Raw genomic sequence first — 10980 nt, 5'->3', positions numbered from 1 at the left:
CTTTGATTATAAGATACGATTTCTCATGATGCTTGCTAAACATTTCAAGGCTCTGGATGTCAACCTCTTTGTTGTGTGCAGTTACCATGGTTACAAGGTTAATGGAAAGGGCTCCGCTCACCTGTTCTCACACGGAGTCCACACGACTCAAAATGACTCTCCTCAGCAAATCCAGTTACCGTCTCCAACTTCTAGCGGTTGGAACAGAACCACTCGCACATTACCACAGTTTCTGCTATTCTCCCCTGCAGAGCGGCCGATTGCTCAGACGCTGCACTCACTAAAATACGCTGGCGTTCAAAGAAGAGCGAGCGGCAACGTTTCTTACGGATTGAATCAGACGAGATGGACACATGCAGATAATGATGTAACATTACATCAGACGTGATGTGTTTGGGCTGTGTGAGTACGTGCAGTCGTCCAGTGTTTGTGTCAGAACAGCACCTGGTGAACTTTTGTTTTCCATTTCAGTGAAAAAGCCTCAGACAGCAGTTCAGCCATGAATGTTGCGTTTACCAAATCTGTTGTGTAAAGGTTCCCCAGCTCATGTTGGAACACTTCGAGAGCAGCTGTCAAATATTAGTTAGCTTCGCCTCAACCACTGTGTAAATATCGTTTTTATTATAATGTTTGTCATGATTGTAGCATAGCATCAAGAAAAATGTGAAATTCTGAGGTAATGGACGTTCTTTGAACACCAGCGAACTGCTCGTCGTCTGGGTTTAGTCTGAGTTGGACTGAAATGTCAGAGATAATTGCACGGCTGCCCGCCGACATGAATCCGGGAACTTTGCTTTTGAAAGCAATGCAAGAAATAGCCGACTAAAAGCACTTGATAATGACATGTTAGCTTACCTTTTATACATATCAGCGTGCTGCTTTCATGTCCCGGCTGTTTGCTGGTCAGCTCTTGTGTAATTCTAAGTGGATTGTCATAAATCTGGTGCATCCGAGAACCAGTTGTGACGCTGCTGACTGAGACAGAGCAGCGTAATGTGATAGTGCGTCAGCTCAAGTTAACTTCAAAGTAATATAGTTGGGCGGCTAGGAGAAGCTGTTCAATCATTTAGAAGCTGTAGATTCCAGCGCGTGATTCTTGGGGTTTACTGAATATAAAATGCAAATGTGACATTTAAAAGCGCTGGATGTCACATTATGGGAGCAGCATCTGAGAGCAAAACAAATCGACCACACCTCCCCGATTCCTTCATGTTTTATTCACAAGCACAACATTTCAAAGGGAGGGACTCACGTGCACTCAGAGCCAGACCATCTGCCAAGACATGGTCAAAATGCAGATTACAAAAGAAAAGGGATGCTGCTATATCGAACATTAATGCTTACATTAATGCACATTGAACCTGTCCATTTGTCGATCTCTTACAGTATGGTCTACTTTAATTTGTTCATAGGAAATGCAATCAATTTTGTCACATTTCTAGTTTTCAAAGGATCTTTTTTTTTAGTTGAAGTCTCCCTTTTGTCCTTTACCTTTATCATTTTCATCGACTAAATTAAAACTTGCGTCCAGACTTTCTCAAATGGCTCCTCTTAAAACAAAAGTAACCCGACACCAAGATCCTGCCAGACTGCTATTAACTTTAATTGCTGTACCATAAATTCGAGACAATAATATTGATTTTCACGAATATGAGCTCTAATACAGTATCCTGACTCACTTACAGTTTTATATTGACTTGAATCTTCCAACGGATGCGCGTTAAATGACTGATTCATCCTCGAGCGTCGAAGGGTGTTCCTCAGAACCAGATAAACATTTAAGCAACTTATAAAGAGAGAGCTGAGCCACAAGGCGAAACTCTCGATTTACCAGTCCATCTACGTCCCAACCCTCACCTATGGTCACGAGCTTTGGGTCGAGATCGCGGATGCAAGCGGCCGAAATGAGCTTCCTCCGCAGGGTAGCTGGGCTCAGCCTTAGAGATAGGGCGAGGAGCTCGGACATCCAGGAGGGAGCTCGGAGTAGAGCCGCTGCTCCTTCGCATCGAAAGGAGTCAGTTGAGGTGGTTTGGACATCTGATTCGGACGCCTCCGGAGAGGCTTCCTCTGGAGGTCTTCCGAACACATCCACCTGGGAGGAGACCCCGGGGCAGACCCAGAACCTGCTGGAGGGATTATATCTCTCGGCTGACCTGGGAACGCCTCGGGATCCCTCAGGAAGAGCTGGAAAGCGTCGCCAAGGGGAGGGAAGTCTGGACCCGACCACAGATAAGCAGAAGATAATGGATGGATGGATGGATGGATGGACAACTTCTAAACCGAGGATTTAGCTTGTTGTTGAGCAAGACTTTCGCAACCTACACTTGAACCTCTGACACAAGAATCAACCTAAATATCAAAGCGGTCCTTAAAAACTCCAAAGATTCACGTATTTTAAATTCCCAGTAATGAATTTCCTGCTGGGTGTTTTCATACATAATTAAGTGGCTGCTTGGACTGAGCTCCGTCTTGCCCTTCTCAGCCTTTCTCCTTCCCCTGCACACATTTCCTCCAGCTGGTGCATAGATTCATTCTGGCAACTTTCCACTTGCGTGTGCTCACTTCTGCAACCGCAAGACCGCCGGTGTCACCTGTACAATATGCTGCTTGTTAAACCGCGAGGCGAAGGTGGCTCCGCGATGAAAACGTGCCGAGATAAGCGCTCCGGTTGGAAGCGCTCTGCGTCATTAATTATAAGTTGAGGAATGATCAGACCATTGGTTCCAATTTGTCTTCCTGGTTTTGAGGTAATGAGGCTCTTTCTTTATGTTGCTCAATTCAGTAGACAACACACACACACACACATACTGTACACGTGCACACACACACACACACACACACTCAGGCCATATATTCACACATACGCCATTAAGTTAATTAACTAATACATCTTTTCAGGGTCCGGCTGTATCTATCACAGTGAATATAAAGTTACTCACAGCAGACGACAGACAATGGCCCGCAACAACAAAGAGTTCCCAACAAACTTATCTTGTTTCTGAGGGGAGCAGAGAAGGAGGAGACGGAGGCAAAGAGGCTAAATGAGAGGGTGGAGAGGGAGTGGATCTACCTGCCGCCGACTATTATATCTGTAGTTTCACATCACAAGCGGTTTATTGAAGCGGACCAACTCAATGCAGAGCCGCAGTACATGGTGCATGTGTGTGAATGAGACGGAATAAAAAGAGACTTTGTGGTGAGTGTAAGGAAGGAACATTAGCTGGAGAGGTTTGGGATCAATAAAAGTATAGCAACTGAAGAGAAGCCAGCCAAATGTAATCAATGACTTTGAGGGGGAGAAATGTTTAGGATAGAGTGAAACCAAAAAGGAAAAGGCCGGTCAATCCAAACAGAAAGACCAAAGAGGGAAAAGTGGAAAAATGGAGTTAAACCTAGTAAAAGATTTTTCAAAATGAGTCAATACAACAAAATCCAGATAAAATAGCAAAGAACCAAAAACGTCAGATCCAAAAAAAGGAAAAAGAACAAGTGGAACTAAAATAAAAATAATACTAGTTATAGTAAATAAAAAGAAGAATACATGAATAAAAGGTAAATAGATGAAATACATCAACATTATATTAAAGCAAGCCTGTAAAAAAGGGTTTTAAGAAGTGATTTAAAAGAAGACACTGAGGTCACTCTTAGATTTCAGTCTCAACTCAGGAGTTCAAAGTTAGCGACACTGAGCTGGCACCCGGCCCAATTAACTTAAGATACCAATGAGTTGCGTAACGTTAGCTGGCCATCAATACCTTGTGAAAGTCTATTTAACTACAAGGTGGCTCGGTGGTTAGCACTGTTGCCTTCGCGTCCCGGTGAGGACACCCGGGATCTTTCTGCGTGGAGTCTCCATGTTCTCTCCGTGCAGCGTGGGTTCTCTCCAGGTTCTCCGGCTTCCTCCCACACAGTCCAAAAACATGTTGAGGTTAATTGGTGATTCTAAATTGTCCGTAGGTGTGAATGTGAGTGTGCTTGGTTGTCTGTCTCTAAGTGTAGCCCTGTGATAGACTGGTTACCTGTCCAGGTGAACCTGCCTTCACCCTGAGTCAGCTGGGATAGACTCCAACCCCCCACGACCCTGGTGAGGATTAAGCGGTGTATAGAGAATGGATGGAGATAGAGACAATGGATATTTAACTTGTAAAATCTATTCTGAGTTATCTTAAGCTAATAAGTCTACCTTTCCTCTGGTAAGTTGCTGCACTGTTCTCCAAGACGACCCTCCTCTGACTCTGACCTGGAGCCTGGTGCTGAACGTGACGTTACTTTCAAGGCTGCGCTCTCGCTAGTAATTAACGTCACATTAACCCCCCAAAGAGTAGAGACTGAGCAAGATAGTTATCTGTAGTTTACCATAGTAGTCGCGAGTACCCGACCCAGTGCAGGACTCTGCTGTGAAGGTGCAACGGAGATGTATTTGCGACAATAAAAAAAGAAAAGATAAAAAGAAGAGAAAATTTTTAAGGAGCAGCAGTGAGGATTTAGGAATAGCGGCCCGTTGCTCCTAAATGAATGCAGATTAAACAGTGGTGTGTGTGTAGCTCTATTGTATTGCATTTCTTAGCTCTTCCTGTTTATAGTTTATTTGTTCTCTTTTCTTCCTGCCACTTTTGTTGTGCTCTTTTCTGTATCTATGCTGCTGCAACAAGCGACTTCCCCTATTGTTGGTGAAAAATAAAGTGCAATCTAATCTAATCTAAGAGACGGAGGGGCAACCTGAGGATTAAAGGCTGACAACAGGCTCGTATCGGGTCAGCAGTTCTGTTGGGAATGGAAGGAGGAAGCACATACAGAATGAAAGACAGAAAGCAAAAAAATCAATCTTATGGACCAGTAATATGAACCAATATTTAAAATGGGACTTTAAAAATTAACAGCAGTCTCCTCTGTTAACATCCAGTGTTTTGTTGACCAGTCCATCCACCCCAGCCTCCTCCCTATACAGATTCTGCAGCTCTGAATCCATGTCGCCTCACTTGGATCGCTGCATTTAGTGGGTAACTTCAGGATCTGCTCCCAAATGGACAACACAGATACTTCTGTTGTAAAGTCTTGTCGTTTTTAGAAGCGTGTTTCAGTTTGTCTCTATAAAGAACGTTTACAAGTTTTGGCTCTAATTTGTTCCCACACTCTTTTATTGATAGAATTCTCAAGATTTTCAACACTAGAAACTCTGGTTTTGTACTCTTTCTGTGCTGTACTTAGCACCAAGGACATCACTGAGAACATATCTTCATGCGATTCGCACGACTCATCAGTTTTTAAATAGTCGTTTAATCAGCGAGAACAGAGGACTGGCTGCGATGGTTTCATGAACCTTCCCGTCTGCTGATGGTAAAGCTGCTGGAGTGCTGCTTGGAGAAGGACAGTATTTATTGACACTAAAACTAACTATAAAACACAGTACTTTTAAAAGTTCTTTTAGACCATGTTGCATAAAATAAGGCAGTAAAATCATTTTATTTAGTGAGGCGCTGGACTACGGTGGTGTTAGCGCCGGTGCCAGTCGGATGATTTCTGTCCTCCTCCTCCCACACGGAGGAAAGAAACAGCAGGTGTTTGTGGGCTATGGAGACAGATTTGCTAATAAACACTCGTCTAAGCAGAAACAAAGTATATGTGAGGATATTTACTGTACGCACATGCATACTGATGTCCTACCTGTATGTCTTGTTCTGATTCTCATAATGTTGGGATGAGGTTTGCACAAAACATGAAGATTACTCATATTCATGTTTGCATGGTTCTGTTGTTATTATTCAGGCTCCTGACTGTCAGCACAGGCATCGCTTTGGCTCCTCGCCATCCAGCTACTCAGTGTTATTTCTATACCAAATGAGTTACCTCAGTGGGTGAAAACAAACTCATTTTGGTGTCTGCTCACTGAACTCTACTGCATTTACCACTCTGCTGGGTTTGGTTTTTCTGTTTACCAGCAGTAATGGATGATTTAAATAACCGTTTATCCACTGTGGTACTAGTTTCTGTACTCAAAGAATTGTTTTTTTTGTCATATTCTTTAAAAACTGTTTTTATTTTTTAATTTAACAAATTGATATATTTGCTCTTTAATTTTCAGATAGATACCATTCTCATATCTGGATGCTTAATATGAAGCTAAAGTCAGCAGGTTATTAACCTAGCTTAGCATAAAGACTAAAAGGCTGGGGTAAAAACATAAATAAAAATAATCAAGGCTGTTTCCAAATTTAAAAAAAAACAAAACAACTTTAATAATCACTCATATGCTCATGTTATATCTATGGAGTAGCGAGAGTGCCAAATTACAAAATAAATCAATAAAAGAATAATACAATAAAAGTGGAAATAAAAAGAAGAATAAATAAAATAAAAAATAAATAATGTGGCAATATAAAGCAATATTAATCAAATGTGAATCCATAAAAGAAAAGGCAAATTAAAGTAGAAATATAATCACAAATAAATTAACTAATTTTTTAAAAATCATTTTTTGTTTGTATTTTATTATTTTAATTTTTTGTTTATTTTTTATTATTTAAAATATTTTTTTCATTTTATTTTTTTATTTTCATTATTTTATTTTTTATAATGTTGCTTTAAAAGCAAAGGAAATATGCACAGAAAAACAACATTCCTACTGCGCACATTTTCCTTCGCATATTTCCTTTGCTTTACATTTCTTAAAAGCAGGACACATTACCAACAGAGCAAATGATGGTCATATTTGCAACACCCACTTATTACACTCTGTGTATAGTTTAGCTGCTGCTTCAAAACTTGTGCTATGACGTCCTTAATGGTCAGCACAGAAACACAGGATTGTCCAGAGAAACATCACAAAGGTTCAAGTTACATCAACTTAGTCTTGAAACCACCAGTCAGACACAAAATAAAAGCCAGATATTTAAACATGACAGATTTTAAGTCTGGTCATTTGTAGTTTCTTGCTGAAAAGAACCTGTAGATGACCTCTGACTTTCAAAATACATCATGTTGATGCACCTGAATGCATCATCAGTGATGATTTGTGGGGTCATCAGGTGTGCAAAGGAGTCTCCCATAATTTGCATATTTTTATAATTTATTTCATTTAGACTTTACTAAAAAGTAGAAGCATCAAAACTTTTAAAACTGGTACAAGATCTGCACATTAATGTCATGGTCAGCAACACGTTTATTTCTTTTATCTGTTGATATAAAATATGCAAGTCTTTTCCCAGAAACTCGCCAATGAAGCTCCATTAGAAAACAATGATTGCACTTTCAGATAAGCTAACACGGGGGTCAAGACTCTTTAAGTCTTTGCATTTTAAAGATGATTTTGCAAATCCAGATCTGTGTAAAAAAAATAAAATAAAAATAAAAGTTACAGCAAATGCCAGATGACCTTTTTTTTGTTACCCTGAGCTCAGGATTAAAAAGTTGATTTATTAGAAAGAAAGAAGAAAAAAAAGTCTGAAAACAGATATTACAAGTGGGGATTTTCACACACACGAATGAAAGTCTTGTAAAGACTCACGAATCACAGTGATACTCATTCAGCGAAGGTCAGCCTGCTGCAGATATGATGGGATTAGATTCACGAGCTTATCTTGCCATGAAAATGTAATTCTAAAGTAAACTCTCACACATGACACAAAAGCCTTCCATTTATTCGGTCCACGCAGAGATATGAAATATGGCCGTGCTCTGCTATAGCAAGCAGCAGATGATGTCCCTTAAGTACACATTGTATTACAGAACCCTTCCGCACTAGAAGGTATTCAATCCGGAGAGCTCTAGGATATGAAATTAGGATGTAATATGATTATGGAAGGATGTAATACAATACGATTTAATTTGATGGAGTGGGCTAAAGCCAAAGAGAGAGAGAGAGGAGGGAGAAGGAAAAGGAAAGGTCTTTATTCTTCTCCGGGCTTTTCTGTGCTATGATGAGATCAGGTTTTTCTATTAACGCTGCGGCGACGACAGCTTTACAATGCCGTCTGTTGGCACTCAAACTCAACCGAAGGCAGGAGATAAGAGCTTCAGCCCGCTACCTACTGCTGCCGTCCCTGCCCGGATCTCTCTCACGCTCCCTCTTTCCCTTCTGGCCTCCGATTTGAAAGTGGATTTGTAGGCAAGAGATAAGGAGATGAGCAAGTGCACCCTCTTTTATTTCCTCTCCCTCTCACCCTCAGTGTCTTTCTGTCCGTGCACGCCGCCGCTTTCCGCATTCTTAGGTTCTTATATTCTCCTGCCATCTCAAACTCTTATTCAGTCAGCAACCTGCTGCTATATCCTCGCTCTAAGTCCTTTGCCTTCGCACTCCCTCGTCCTGGTTTCTGATCCTTGACTGGGCTGGAGGACACGAGATAAGAGGACAGGCTTGGTTCTTGCTGCTAGATCCCAGATCATTCTCTTCACCGGATTTCTCCCTGTTTTTGCTCTCCGATACAAAATTGGCTTAGAAGCTGGAGACAAGGTGATTGTAGTGTCTCTTTACCCTTGGGGGTGGGGGGGGTTCCCACTAAAAGCATGCACTTAAGAGAAAAATGACAGAATTTAATCAAGAGCCACAGTTTGAAAAAGTTTTTGGAACTTCAGAATGGGTCGATGTTCTAGCTTATGCACCAGGACGGTCTCTTGACATGCAAATAGTTGGATTCATTAAGCATGAATCATTAACTTGTGCTGGCTTAAGCCTTGATTATGCTAGGCTGGTTGTGGCTCAGGTGGTAGGTGGTCCAAGCGCAACGTTGGCAGATCGAACCTCCTCCAAGTTGCTCCCAATGGCAGGGCCTTGCATGGCAGCTCTGTCGCCACTGGTGTGTGAATGTGTGTGAATGAGTGAATGAGAAACACATTGTAAAGCACTCTGAGTACCACTAAGGTAGAAAAGCGCTGTATAAGTGCAGACCATTAACATCTCTGGAGGACTCTGTTCTGTACATGCACAGTAGGTTGTACTTATGTATTTTGAACATGCACTCGACTGCAGAGCTCTTTTAGTGTAGTCACTGTTTGGACTCAAATTTTAAGTTTTGTGGATTGGGCCACGTGAATATTCACAGATTTGGCCAGATGGTGGTATTTATGGATCCTCGTGTACTCACTTATACAGGTTAAGCTTCCCAGTTCATCCATGAGTTTGGAAATAATAGTTTTGAACCACAATCCTGAGGCTCATCTGGACGACTTCCCTCTGCTGATTAAGACTCTGTAGTTGGGTTGAAAACTGAGGAAAATGTAATAATTGACCATTGATTTTGATTTATTTTGTCATGCAGAATGTGTATTTTGAGACCTTCTGACCGTAAAAGGTGCTATATAAATAAAGTTATTATTATTATTATTATTATTGGCATTATAATATATATATATTTTTTTTAAACCCATAGGTCATATATGGAATTTGTGCATTAGCATTCTATTATATTTATGAGTGTGACAGCCATAGATATGTATAATAAAGGCTAGATGTCTCGTCCGCTTTGCCGGCCCATGGAATCGCACGGTCACACTGGCGGCCATCTTGGTACGGTCCGTTCGCTCACTCATAACATTGTGTTGTAGTGGTGCATGTACTTTTTAAACAACCATAACCTGCTCAGTTTTCTACCGATTTTTTGGTTTGTTATAAACGTCAGAGGTGTAGTTATAATACTGCACTGATGGATAATTATTTTAAAAGTTTGAGATCATTATTATATTTATTATATATTATTATATATCATAATAATGTGAATTGTAGCCACGTTAATAACGTTTGTGAGAAACCAAACCGTTTCAAGATTTCCGCGAGATCAGAGTATTTACGTTTGTGCAGATCACTCACCTTCCTTTGCGTACCACAGCTTTCGCCAGAGAGCTTCCCCGTATCAAGATGGCCGACGGGTGATCCCATTCGAAATGCTGCCTTAAGACATCTAACCATACATATCTATGGTGACAGCACCCTCTACTGGATGCTGCACTGGAAGAGGAAGTAAGATGATGTATGAATGTGTGAAGGGAGGAGATTGGGGTGGATGGATGGGCCAATAAAACATTGGCCAGTTTGCTTCTATTTAGATAACAGTTGCCACTACTTTTAACCGTGACCATTCTTTAGCCATAACCGTGGGGTTTGACAAGTCCTGAGGAGTGACTGATTAGGGTAAGCAGGATGAGAGATGTGGATCAGTGCACTCTGATCGCTTACCGATCGTCGCCAACGAGTCATCGTCAACGAGTGCCAAAGGGCATGTACATTTATTTAGCTTCCAACATTGTTTCACCCGAAGCACAAAATCAATTTCTCTCCATTCCCAGTTTATTCAACATGTAACCGTTTCAAGGACAAAACATACACTGTATGAAGAAGTTGGACGTAGTGTAATTACGATCTGTGTTTTGTCCCTTCATGTTCATTTATCAACGTCTGTTTATGTTGTATCTGCCGAACCGTTTATCCGCTGCCTAGCACACGTATGTGGACTTGTGTGGGCTACAGTCTGATTACATGTCTTTTGATTCAAGGCTGAAGCACATGGACATGAGTATGAGTCACTGGCCACGTCTTCTACACATTCTTCCAACAAGGTCACAGTGTACCTATACAGCATTTCAATTTTCCACGTCCACACAGTCTGTGCAACAGTTTCAGTTCGGTATCTACTCTATCAAACAATCGCTTTCTAATGACCTACAAGACTGGGACCAGGGTTAAACGATAAACAAGTATACACAGAGGGAGAGGTGTTCTTTCTCAGGCTATTCTGTGGACAATGAAACGTTTCAACCTGCCCATGTTTTCACTTTGCACTGAACATGCTTCCAAGGACGTTTGCTCGGAGGAGAGTGGGCTGTTTCTGAAGTGTCACCAAGAGGAAACTTGTAATTTCTAAACTACTGGCACAGTGTCTGTACACACAAACAGCTTCCTATAAACATAAACAGTTTCCTATATGATAAGGCGTAATCCTGATTTAACAAAATTTGCATTCAGCCAGACAGGCTTCAAACCAACAAACC

This window comes from Stegastes partitus, unplaced genomic scaffold (assembly GCF_000690725.1).
Source record: "Stegastes partitus isolate 25-593 unplaced genomic scaffold, Stegastes_partitus-1.0.2 Scaffold561, whole genome shotgun sequence".
Classification (NCBI taxonomy): Eukaryota; Metazoa; Chordata; class Actinopteri; family Pomacentridae; genus Stegastes; species Stegastes partitus.
This window is presented reverse-complemented; position numbering follows the sequence as displayed.